Source organism: Squalius cephalus (assembly GCF_949319135.1).
Source record: "Squalius cephalus genome assembly, chromosome: 8".
In the NCBI taxonomy this organism is placed as follows: domain Eukaryota; kingdom Metazoa; phylum Chordata; class Actinopteri; order Cypriniformes; family Leuciscidae; genus Squalius; species Squalius cephalus.
This window is the reverse complement of record NC_137129.1, coordinates 28,821,490-28,835,295: the sequence shown is the minus strand read 5'-3', so window position 1 is coordinate 28,835,295 and position 13,806 is coordinate 28,821,490.

Below are 13,806 nucleotides of genomic sequence, written 5' to 3'. Positions count from 1 at the left end.
ACACTGCTTACTTTCGTTTTTATTTTTACATTAAATTTAAAGGATTTGTTGTGGAATATTTTGAGTGTATCATAAAATCAGAATAAGGTAAGACAAGTAATATTTTCTTATATATATTTATATACGTGTATATATATATATATATATATATATGTATATGTATATATATATGTGTGTGTGTGTGTGTGTGTGTGTGTGTATGTGTATATATATATATATATATATATATATATATATATATATATATATAGCTGCGAGCAGCGATGGAGGGCCAAAGCCGGCGGCACCGCCATCCCCGGTGCCTTTAGGTAACTAAAGGCTCCGGGGTTGCGGTGCCACCGGCTTGGGCCCGTAATCGCTGCTCGCAGCTATATTTATTATTATTATTATTATTATTTTGTCAACCTTTCAGGCACTTTTGGGGCCCTTAACATGCTCGAAAACTCTTGAAATTTTGCACACAGGTCAGAACCCGCGGCCATCAGGGCCGGGCTGAAGCTGGTACCCGGGCGTGGCAGGGGGCCTCGACAGCGCCCCCTGGAACGGGATCCGAACACTTGTCCATAAATCAGACACGCTTGCATGTAATAATATGAAACTCGGTACACATATAGACCTCATCGGGCCGAACAACTTTCGTGCTCTAAGTTTTACGCCAGACCAACAGGAAGTCAGCTATTATAGGTTGTTTGGAAACGCATGCTGTGGAATTTGATGTACTCCTCCTAGGAAATTCATCCATTCGCCTCCAAACTCGGTCGGCATGAAGTCAAGACATTGAGGATGCTAAATTGCGGACGGATTTTTGATATCTCGAACGGTTTGGCCGTGGCAAGGAAACAAATTTATGGCGAATAATTCAAACAGGAAGTGTGTTATAACTTCTGCATACATTAACTGATCTTGATGAAACTTCAGCAGTGTGTTAGTTGTAAGAGGCCGATCACATGGATGTGACATTTGTGAGTCAAAGTTATAGCGCCACCAACTGGCAACAGGAAGTGTGTCACTTTCAAAATGCTTTGAAATCACCCTCTTATTTTTACCCGATTTGCTTCAAACTTTATGTGTATAATGTAGACACATGGCAGATGTAGACCTGTGAAAGGATTATTGATATCTTAGATACTGTTGCCGTGGCAACGCATCAAACTTTAATATTCTTTTCGGATGCTTTTGAGACTCTTCACATAGTTGAAAATGCATGAAACTCGACAGACACATCACATTTATTATCCAGTAGACATGTGCAAAGTTTCAGAAACGGGCGTGGTGAAATGGCTCAGTAGCGCCACCTTTAGTCAAAAGTGGGGGGGTTAGTTTTATCAACAGCAACAAAACTTGGTATGTGTATTGTTCTCATCAAGACGGACAACTTTCTAATTTACAGTAACTAGCTCGGACCAAGAGGAAGAGAGATATTTTGGTTTGAATGTGGATTTTCTGGAGAATTTTCTCTCCCTCTCTCTGTGTCTCTGTGTGTGTGAGGGGAGGGGGGGATTTGACTATTGCTTTTATATTGTTAATCAAGGTTTCAGGGGCTTTTGGGGTCCTTAACGTGCTCAAAAACTCTTGAAACTTTGCACACAAGTCAGAACCCCCTGGCATCAGGGCCGGGCTGAAGCTGGTACCCGGGCGTGGCAGGGGGGCTCAACAGCGCCCCCTTGAACTGGGTCTGAAAACTTGGTCCATAGATCAAACACGCTTGCATGAATTAATATGAAACTCGGTACACATATAGATCTCATCGGGCCGAACAACTTTTCCCCGGTCAAGTTTTACGCCAGCCCAACAGGAAGTCGGCTATTATGGGTTGATTGGAAAACGCTTGCTGTGGAATGCGAAGTACTCCTCCTAAAGAATTCATCCAATCCCCACCAAACTCGGTGTGCATGAAGTCAAGTCATTGAGGATGCTAAATTGCGGAAGGATTTTTGATATCTCGAACGGTTTGGCCGTGGCGAGGAAACGAATTTATGGCGAGAAAAGAGAAACACAAAGCGGTATAACTTCTGCATACATTAACTGATCTTGATGAAACTTCACCAGTGTGTTCGTGGTAAGAGGCCGATCAGATGGATGTAACTATTGTGAGTCAAAGTTATAGCACCACCAACTGGCAGCAGGAAGTGTGTCACTTTCAAAATGCCTTTGACAATAGTGGGGGGGGGGGGGGTTAGTTGTATACAGTAACAAAAATCAGTACGTACATTGGTCTCATCGAGCCGGACAACTTTCTAATTTAAAGTAATTTGCTCCGACCAACAGGAAGTCAGATATTTAGGTCTGAATGTGGATTTTTGGGATATTTCAGACTCTGAGTTTTTAGCTACTCCTCCTAACTGGTTTATTTTTTTCACACCAAACGTTTTCAACACGATGGAAATACATTAAAGATGCTAAATTGTGAACGGATATTAAATATTTCAAACAGTTTTGATATAGTGAGGGATTAAAGTAATGTACAAAAAGGAAACGCTAAAAGTGTCATCTTCTAAAAATGTAATTATACACCATTTATTTCTATATAAAAGTATACAAATATCACAACTAAACCCATTTTATTCTTTTTTTTTTTCAATTTAAGAATTACTTATACTTTTAAAAATAGCAATTGTACTCTTTAGTCCCATAAAAGTCAAGTCATACATAGGACTATACTGCCCTCTTGTGTTCAAAATCAGGTAGGCCTATTGTATCTATATAAAAATATACTAGGTATGTGACGGTGAGAATATTTTACCACCGGTTAATCAACGGGTTAATCAGCGTTAATCAATGTTGTGGAGTATTTTGAGTGTATCATAAAATCAGAATAAAGTAAGACAAGTAATATTTTCTGTCTTCTATATATATACACTCTAAAAACTGCTGGGTTGTGTTAACCCAATTTTGGGTCAAATATGGTCTCACCCAACGTTGGGTTAAAAAAATGCAATTTAAAAATGGACAAATTGCATTTTGGACAAAATCAAAAATGGACAAAAATGCAATTAAAAAATGGACAAATTGCATTGGTTACATTAAAAATGTAAACCAACGGCTGGGTTTGTCCATTTTTAAATTGAATTTTTAACCCAACGTTGGGTGAGACCATATTTGACCCAAAATTGGGTTAACACAACCCAGCAGTTTTTAGAGTGTATATATATATATATATATATATATATATATATGTGTGTGTGTGTATGTATATATATATATATATATGTGTGTGTGTGTATATGTATGTATGTATGTACAGTGTGTGCAGAATTATTAGGCACATTGATTTTCTGATCATATTTTATTTCCAGGAACATTTTGCCAATTCCAAACCATATTAATCTTAATAACTACTATTAATTTTGTATTTAATCATGTATAAGTGATATATAATTGTTCATGAAGGCTGGAAATGAAAAATGTCTTATTTTCAGGTGTGCAGAATTATTAGGCAAGTTTTCTTTTACTGATAAAATAAGCCAAAAAAGAGATTTAACTAAGACTGAAAAGTCAAAAATTATTAAATCCCCATGAGAAGAATGCAATACTAGTGCAATACTAGAGATTACAGTTAAGGCATGACCATTGGACAGTGAAATGCTCATTAGGTCAGCAGGGTCAGACAAAAACAGGTGGAGAAGAAAAGACACGTTAACTGCAAAAGAATGAAGAATTAAGGTGAATAATTAAGTGTGAAACCATCGGGAACCCTTTAGTCTTCAGCGCCACCATTTTCCAGAACTGCAACCTACATGGAGTCTCCAGAAGAGCAAGGTGTCAGGGTCTCAGAGACTTGGGTTAGGCAAAGAATCCTAAAAAATGACCCCCTCTTAATAAGAATCACAAGCTGAAGTGTTGTGAAATACATGAAGACTGTTTTTATAGGCTTTATAGACGGGCAGATTGAGAGTGACTCTTGAAGGACCAGCACCACATCCTCTTCTACCACTGTTTGAAGAATTCATCTTCCAGAATACATTTTAATAAGTTTTCTGAGTTTATTTTTAGTCCATCTCCTACCCTGAAGTCCGTTTTGCAGAGATGGACTAAAAATTAACTCACAAAACTTAATTTTTGTTTAAAAAAAAACACGAAACCCCTCATTTGAGCTAATAAATCCCCATAACAAAGTCATTGTCGCTACAATATATATATATATATATATATGTCTCTGTCTCTTTGTTCCATATATATATATAATATATATATATATTAAAGCTGCAAGCAGCGATGAAAGGGCCCTCGCACTCGTGCCATCGTCACTCGGTGGCTTTAGGAAGACAGAGTATGGTTGGGCAATGTGCATTTAAGGAAGTATATATAATAAGAGTATGTCAAAGTCAGTTACAAAATGTTTTGTATAATGGTCATAATAGCATGCTTCATGACTCAGCTAAGTGTTGCTAGCATGTTTAGTATGTTTCTAGCATGCTTGGTTCACAATAATTATGTGGTTAGTACTGCATTACTGTGTTAACCATGTCAGTTTCTGTTGCCAGTAGGTGGGGCTATGTCTACATCTGAATATTGCTATGTAGATGTGTTCAGTGCAGGACTTTTATCAAACGTGAAGTTTGGGGCAGATTGGACATTGTATGCTTGAGTTACAACAACTTCCTTTAGCATTTCTAGCATGTTTTATGATGTTTCTAGCATATTACATATTAATTTTGGGGTAGATTGGACATTGCATGCTTGAGTTACAGCAAATTCATATGTAATTGCAGTAATAGCATGCTTTAGCACTTAGCTAAGTGTTTGCTAGTATGTTTTAGCATGTTTCTAGTATGTTGGTAGGATGTTTAGCACCTACTGGCATTTTTTTTATATGTTATTAGGAGTCCAGAACAGTGTTAAACGTCACTTCCTGTTGCCAGCAGGTGGCGCTATGACTATAACTGAATATGAGCATGGACATGTGTTCAGGAGATAACTCTTATCAAACGTGTGAAGTTTGGGGTAGATTGGACATTTTATGCTTAAGTTACAACAACTTCCTTCAGCTTTTATAGCATGCTTTAGAACTTAGCTAAGTGTTGCTAGCATGTTTCTTGCATGTTACATATTAAGTTTGGGGCAGATTGGACATTCCATGCCTGTGTTACAGCAAATTCCTATTTAATTGCAGTAATAGCATGCTTTAGCACTTCGCTAAGTGTTTGATAGGATGTTTTAGCATGTTTCTAGTATGTTGTTAGCCTGTTTAACACCTGCTGGCACTTTTTTATATGTTATTAGGAGACCACAACAGTGTTAAACATGTCACTTCCTGTTGCCAGCAGGTGGCGTTATGACTATAACTGAATATGAGCATGGTCATGTGTTCAGTACAGACCTCTTATCAAACGTGTGAAGTGTGAAGGAGGAGTAACTAAAAACTCAGAGGCTGATTTAACAAAAAATCCATATTCAGACCAAAATATCTGACTTCCTGTTGGTTGCAGCTAATGCCTGTAAATTAGAAAGTTGTCCGGCTCGATGAGACCAATATACGTACTGATTTTTGTAATTGTGGGTAAAACTAACCCCCCCACTTTTGTCAAAAACATTTTGAAAGTGACACACTTCCTGCTGCCAGTTGGTGGCGCTATAACTTTGACTTACAATAGTCACATCCATCTGATCAGCCTCTTACCACGAACACACTGCTGAAGTTTCATCAAGATCAGTTAACACTAAAACGGCCATGGCGGTCATTTTGACCGTTTTGAATTTTATATCTGCAATAACTTTGTTGAAAAAATAAATACAATCCTGCTGGTACCTGACTTTTCCTAAAAGTGTCTGTATTTTCATTTAAAATGTTTTTCATATAAATTACACATAAGGCAAAAAAACAAATGAACATTTTTACCTATTTCGGCCATAGACGGTCATATTGACCGCACGGAATTTCGCGGTATTATTATAGGCTATACCAATATACACAACAATAAAATGTGGTTAAAAATACACTAAACATATTCAACAACAAATCATTTAAATGTAATGATATTCAGAACAGAACAAGAATGAAAAAATAACTATAAACAAGCCAAAATGAAATGCGTTATAAGCGAAAGTGAAAGTAAGCGGCGTTAGGCTCACGTAACTTTCTAATTAGAATCAAAATGTTTCAACATTTGCGATGTATTTGGATGGTAAACTATTTCTTTATTATAGGCTTTGTACTTCACTCACGTTCCAATATCGACGGAAAAAATCATCCTCTTCACATGCGCAAAATGGTACGAATTGTAGGCTACTATGCTACAAACAGAGCAGTGGAATTTTTATATGTTAGGTTGACTATTTTATTATTATATTTTATTGTGGCTATAATGAACAGGCTGCAATGTCAAGATTGCAATACTGGAGTATGGTTGGTGTGTGTGTGTGTGTGTGTGTGTGTGTGTGTGTGTGTGTGTGTCGGCGGACGCGGACGCGATCGAACTGTGTAAACAAATATGGGCTACTCCGTCATTTTGTTCAGGACATCTACGGATATTATTTATTTATAAATGTATAATTAAACTTGTTTAAATGTACAGTTTGGTGTTGTTTTGATTTTTAAAGACATATTAATACAATAAATGCATTAATCTCTCAATTGGGTATTTATCATTAAAGATATAGAGCACGTTTCAAATTGGAGTTCACGGACGGAGAGAGTGCAGAACTCTCATCATGTTAATTTTTCTTTATTTGGCAAAAAGCAAAACACTTTATTTTTATTGTGAGTACACAGAAAAAAAAAATAGAAACTGAACAGGATTGATTGATGTATAACACAAAAATGAAAGTTCAAAATTAACAGAGCATTATGAACTTAATTTACATTGCTAAAAAAAAAAACGAGCAAAACGCGCGTTTTTGGTCCCCAGAGGGTTAATCGCATGCAGACCTGATCATCTGCTTTGCGTTACAAAATATATATATATAGTACAGGCCAAAAGTTTGGACACATTACTATTTTTAATATTTTTGAAAGAAGTTTCTTCTGCTCATCAAGCCTGCATTTGATCAAAAATACAGAAAAAAATGTAATACTATTGTGATATATTATTACAATTTAAAATAATTGGTTTTCAATTTATTATACTTTAAATTATCATTTATTTCGGTGATGCAAAGCTGAATTTTCAGGATCATTACTCCAGTCTATCAAATGATCCTTTAGAAATCATTCTAATATGATGATTCATTATCAAAGTTGGAAACAGTTCTGCTGCTTAATATTTTTTCATAACCTGTGATACTTTTTTAGGATACTTTGAATAAAAAAAAAGAAAAAGAAAAAAGAAAAGAAAAAAAAAAAGCAGCAAATGTTTTCAAGATAGAAATCTTTTATAACAACAATATACACTACTGGTCAGTAATTTGGGGTCAGTAATTTTTTTCTTTATTTATTTTTTAAATAAATCAATTTTATTCAGCAAGGATGTGTTAAATTGATAAAAAGTGATAAAGATGATATTAAAAAAAATGTTTTTTATTTTGAATAAATGCAGTTCTTTTTAACCTTTTATTCATCAAATATATTAGGCAGCAGAACTGTTTCCAACACTCATAATAAATCAGAACATTAGAATGATTTCTAAAGGATCATGTGACTGACTGGATGTCACATGTGACACTGAAGACTGGAGTAATGATCCTGAAAATTCAGCTTTGCATCACCGAAATAAATGATAATTTAAAGTATAATAAATTGAAAACCAATTATTTTAAATTGTAATATATCACAATATTACATTTTTTTCTGTATTTTTGATCAAATAAATGCAGGCTTGATGAGCAGAAGAAACTTCTTTCAAAAACATTAAAAATAGTAATGCGTCCAAACTTTTGGCCTGTACTGATATATATATATATATGGCAGTTTGCTCTCTTAAGCGCAATACAACACCAATTATGGCACAAAAAAATAGACTACGCCACCCCGGAAAATGGGCCGGGGACCCACCTGTACATCAAGTGCAAAGCACACAGATATGCAGTGGCTGAGTCAGATATCAGACAACAGGAAAACATTTCTCATCATTTATTAAATACCAGTAAGAAGAATACAAAAAAGACATAATATAATAAACACACATTAGAATGAATACATCAACCATAGCACATACTATACCCACGATTTAAACACTTCAGAATTGGGGGTTCGACTCGCCTGCCCAGCAAACACTGCAATTATTCGTGCTCTCACCACACAACACCAAATCAGCCTCTGTGAACACTGCACATCGATAAGCAAACCACCACCACACCACAGGACTTTGGCGTTGAACGGTCACCCCAATTCTGAATGGAGAGAAAGAAGAGAACAATATATACAGTAAAACATAGGCAACCACACGCACACACACACACACATAAACATTCACGTAATAATCTGTTGATTGAACCCTATCGCATGCGGACAGAAGGAATCGACTGGTCGCACAAAAAGTAAAAGCAACCACTCACTGGCTGACGCTCATTAATAGCTTTCCAACACTGCGTCGCCCAACAGGTGGGATTATAGAAACACATGGAAGACATTCAAAACATACAAAAACAGTTTTATAAACAAACACTTTAAGGCCCCGTTTACACGAGAACACTCGCGGGTGAAAACGTAAAAATATTTTATCAGATGTGCCTTTCGTTTACCCAGCTAGCAGGGAACGTTCTCAGAACTTTCGCTAACATTCCCTACAAGTTTGGTTAATGTTCTAAAGAAAACATTTGAATGTAATGTTTACCGAACATTTTAAGGATGTTTTCTCATTTTAAAAAATGTTCCTATAACGTTATATGAAAACTAAGATATAACATTTTAACTGCAACATTCAAAAGATGTTTTGGGAATGTTTCTGAAATAACAAGTTGTACTATGATCTCAAAATATCATTGTCCCTATGTTTCATTATAACGAAAGAAGAACATTCTCTCTGTCACGTTAGGAAAACGTTTTGAGGATATCATTGAGAGATGAGATGTTTGTTGTTCTTTATAAAACGTTCTTTTAATGTGACAAGTTAACAAAATTATAACATTTTATTTGCAACATTTTGAGAATATTTTTGGAATGTTGCTAAAGTTAAAGTTTGTACAATGATCTCAAAATAACGTTGTCTTAATGTTTTGTCATAACAAAAGAAGAACGTTCTCTCTGTCACGTTAGGAAAATGTTTTGAGGATATCATTGAGAGATGAGGTGTTGAATGTTCTTTATAAAACGTTCTTCTAATGTGATGAGTTAACACAATTAGAACATTTTACCTGCAACATTTTGAGAATATTTTGGGAATGTTGTTAAAGTTAAAGTTTGGACAATGATCTCAATATAACATTGTCCCAATGTTTCATGATAACAAAAGAAGAACATTCTACTTGCAACATTTTGAGGATATTTTGGGAATGTTATTAAAGTTAAAGTTTGTACAATGATCTCAATATAACATTGTCCCAATGTTTCATAAAACCAAAAGAAGAACATTCTCTCTGTCACATTAGGAAAATGTTTTGAGGATATCATTGAGAGATGAGATGTTTATTGTTCTTTATAAAACGTTCTTTTAATGTGACGAGTTAACAAAATTATAACATTTTATTTGCAATATTTTGAGAATATTTTGGGAATGTTGTTTAAGTTAAAGTTTGTACAATGATCTCAAAATAACATTGTCTTAATGTTTTGTCATAACAAAAGAAGAACATTCTCTCTGTCACGTTAGGAAAATGTTTTGAGGATATCATTGAGAGATGAGATGTTGAATGTTCTTTATAAAACGTTCTTCTAATGTGATGAGTTAACACAATTAGAACATTTTACCTGCAACATTTTGAGAATATTTTGGGAATGTTGTTAAAGTTAAAGTTTGTACAATGATCTCAATATAACATTGTCCCAATGTTTCATGATAACAAAAGAAGAACATTCTACTTGCAACATTTTGAGCATATTTTGGGAATGTTGTTAAAGTTAAAGTTTGTACAATGATCTCAATATAACATTGTCCCAATGTTTCATAAAAACAAAAGAGGAACAGTCTCTCTGTCACATTAGGAAAATGTTTTGAGGATATCATTGAGAGATGAGATGTTGAATGTTCTTTATAAAACGTTCTTCTAATGTGATGAGTTAACACAATTAGAACATTTTACTTGCAACATTTTGAGCATATTTTGGGAATGTTGTTAAAGTTAAAGTTTGGACAATGATCTTAAAATAACATTGTCCCAATGTTTCATGATAACAAAAGAAGAACATTCTACTTGCAACATTTTGAGGATATTTTGGGAATGTTGTTTAAGTTAAAGTTTGTACAATGATCTCAAAATAACGTTGTCTTAATGTTTTGTCATAACAAAAGAAGAACATTCTCTCTGTCACGTTAGGAAAATGTTTTGAGGATACCATTGAGAGATGAGATGTTTATTGTTCTTTATAAAACGTTCTTCTAATGTGATGAGTTAACACAATTAGAACATTTTACTTGCAACATTTTGAGCATATTTTGGGAATGTTGTTAAAGTTAAAGTTTGGACAATGATCTTAAAATAACATTGTCCCAATGTTTCATGATAACAAAAGAAGAACATTCTACTTGCAACATTTTGAGGATATTTTGGGAATGTTGTTTAAGTTAAAGTTTGTACAATGATCTCAAAATAACGTTGTCTTAATGTTTTGTCATAACAAAAGAAGAACATTCTCTCTGTCACGTTAGGAAAATGTTTTGAGGATACCATTGAGAGATGAGATGTTGAATGTTCTTTATAAAACGTTCTTCTAATGTGACGAGTTAACACAATTAGAACATTTTACTTGCAACATTTTGAGCATATTTTGGGAATGTTGCTAAAGTTAAAGTTTGTACAATGATCTCAAAATAACTTTGTCCCAATGTTTCATAAAAACAAAAGAAGAACATTCTCTCTGTCACATTTGTAGAATGTTTTGAGGATACCATTGAGAGATGAGATGTTTATTGTTCTTTATAAAATGTTCTTCTAATGTGACGAGTTAACACAATTAGAACATTTTACCTGCAACATTTTGAGGATATTTTGGGAATGTTGCTAAAGTTAAAGTTGTACAATGATCTCAATATAACATTGTCCCAATGTTTCATGATAACAAAAGAAGAACATTCTACTTGCAACATTTTGAGCATATTTTGGGAATGTTGTTAAAGTTAAAGTTTGTACAATGATCTCAAAATAACATTATCCCAATGTTTCATGATAAAAAAGAAGAACATTCTACTTGCAATATTTTGAGGATATTTTGGGAATGTTGTTAACCCTCTGGGGTCTGAGCTGTTTTCTGGGCCCTGGAGGTGTTCTGACATGCTCTGACATTTGTGGTTATTTCTGTTACTTGTGACATTTTCATGGCTAAAGTCTAATTACACTGTATTCAGCACAAACTCTGCTACAATAATATATCAGCAGCATGTATGTAAAAGTTTGTAGTTTTGAGATAATGACATTTATGCGTGGTTTGTGAAAATACAAAAATAAATTCTCACTGAAATAAGGTCATGAAACCCCTACTGATTATTTCTTCACAAGACTTTTGAAAATTGTATGACGTAGCCTAGAATATTTGCTCTAAAACTATGTGAGAATCACCCTGACTGCTCATTCAGAGAAGACAATATATTGATTTAAAAAATTTACGACGTGTTTTGTGTTAGAAAGCAATATGCGAAGGGGCGGATCATCTCATTAATATGAAAGCTTTCCACACCTGAGAAAGACAAAGAACCTCCCTAATGGTCCTATTAGGAGCTTATCAGGGCCCATCATTCTGACCACCCTTGCACAAAGAATTAGGAGATTTAAAAAAGAATGGCTTTTAAAATTGTTTGGATTTATTTACAACACAACATAATCCAAAGATACACAACAAAAAAGCACTTATTGAAGAAAGAGACCTTTGTGCCATTCCTAAAAACATTGTACATACCTTTCATTTTCTAAGGTGTTTGATTTTCACATTACCATGTTCATGTACAGAGACATGTACTGTGAATGTTGAAGTCAGCAGGACTCAGTGGCATCTGGGCCCTGAAAAAAAAAGAAAAAAAAAAAAGTGAACATACTGATATCAAGAGAAAGGCCTGCACGATTTTGGGAATACATTTTAGATTTTTCTTGTTAAAATTGCTTTTTAAAATTCACAGAATACACACACTCACACAAATGTTTCCAACAATATATTATATAATGAACACCAGTTTTGTTGTGCCTTGTAGGTATAGGCTATGCGCAGTGCTGCATAAAATAATAACAATTATAGCAGCCTATATATATTTTCAAAAAGATTTCAGTAACAACTAAGCTAGAGAAAAATATATTGATTATCATGTTACTTCAAATGTTTCCATTCGTTATGATGATATGAAATGAGATAATAGTAAAAACATGAAGCTGTTTGGAGCGTTTTGCTTTTCCAAAATATGATACATTCAAACGCGATCGCGATCAAAAATATGATACATTAAAACGCGATCGCGATCAAAAATATGATACATTCAAACGCGATCGCGCTCAAATATAAAACATTATGGTTAGGCCTACCATATACATATCTACGTTTGAGCAGATATCCACAAACACAGTAACAGTAAACACGGGTCTAAATATGATAATATTCACCATATATCTAGCAACAGTTCAACTGCAATGTGACATTTATGCAACAATAGCAAACTAATATGTAAGAATTTCTTACCTTATCTTTCTTGTCTTCAAATATCGTTCTTCTTCTTCTGATGTAAATCCAATCTAAGCTCAAGCACTCTTTCAAACTCGACGAGAAGTGAAGTGTTTTGTTGTTGAGGTAATGAGGGCGATCGCGTTCCATGTGGAGATTTGCATGTGAATATCTTTTGCGCGAGTGGGCGTGGTAAATTAAAAAATAATTAGGAAGCGTTTGAGAAGCTGGACATCTTGTTGGTTTTATACAAATTACTTAAACAGAGAATATTTGTTTTCGTTTTGAATCCGATCATTTAAAAGTACACACTTAAATGTTTATAAAGGTGTATGGCTCATAAATGTGTGACAAGTATTCGCTGAGTTTTGTTTCAGTTTATAGACGTGCTCAAGAAAAAAAAGTTCACCGCGACGGAGAGGCAGAACGCACACCCTGTTTATTTTCTTTATTTTACAAAAGCACAATGTTTTGATTTGATTGGAAGTGGACACATACAAAAGTAGAAATACCACAGATTCTTTTTTTATATTTCTTTTTTCTGTATGACCATAAATGACGGAGAAATTTAAGTTTATAGTGCTACAATGTGGAGAAAATGCAGCAAAACGCGCCGGCGCGTTTGTCGACCTCAGAGGGTTAAAGTTAAAGTTTGTACAATGATCTCAATATAGCATTGTCCCAATGTTTTGTCATAACAAAAGAAGAACATTCTCTCTGTCACATTAGGAAAATGTTTTGAGGATATCATTGAGAGATGAGATGTTGAATGTTCTTTATAAAACGTTCTTGTAATGTTATGTGTTAGCACAATTAGAACATTTTACTTGCAACATTTTAAGGATGTTTTGAGGATGTTGTTGAGATAACAGATTATATAATGTTCTCAGTAAAACATTGGCACAATGTTCCATAATAACAGAGGAGGAACATTATCAAATCAACGTTCGTAAAATGTTTTGAGTATATCACTGAGACCTGAGATGATGAGTGTTTTTAAAAAAAATTCTTGTAATGTGACGTGTTAACAAAACTAGAACATTTTAAATGTAACATTTAGCAATCAAACTACACAATTATTGTTAAATTGAGCTTGCTGGTCAGACAGCAGGCCAACAGGGTTCACGATG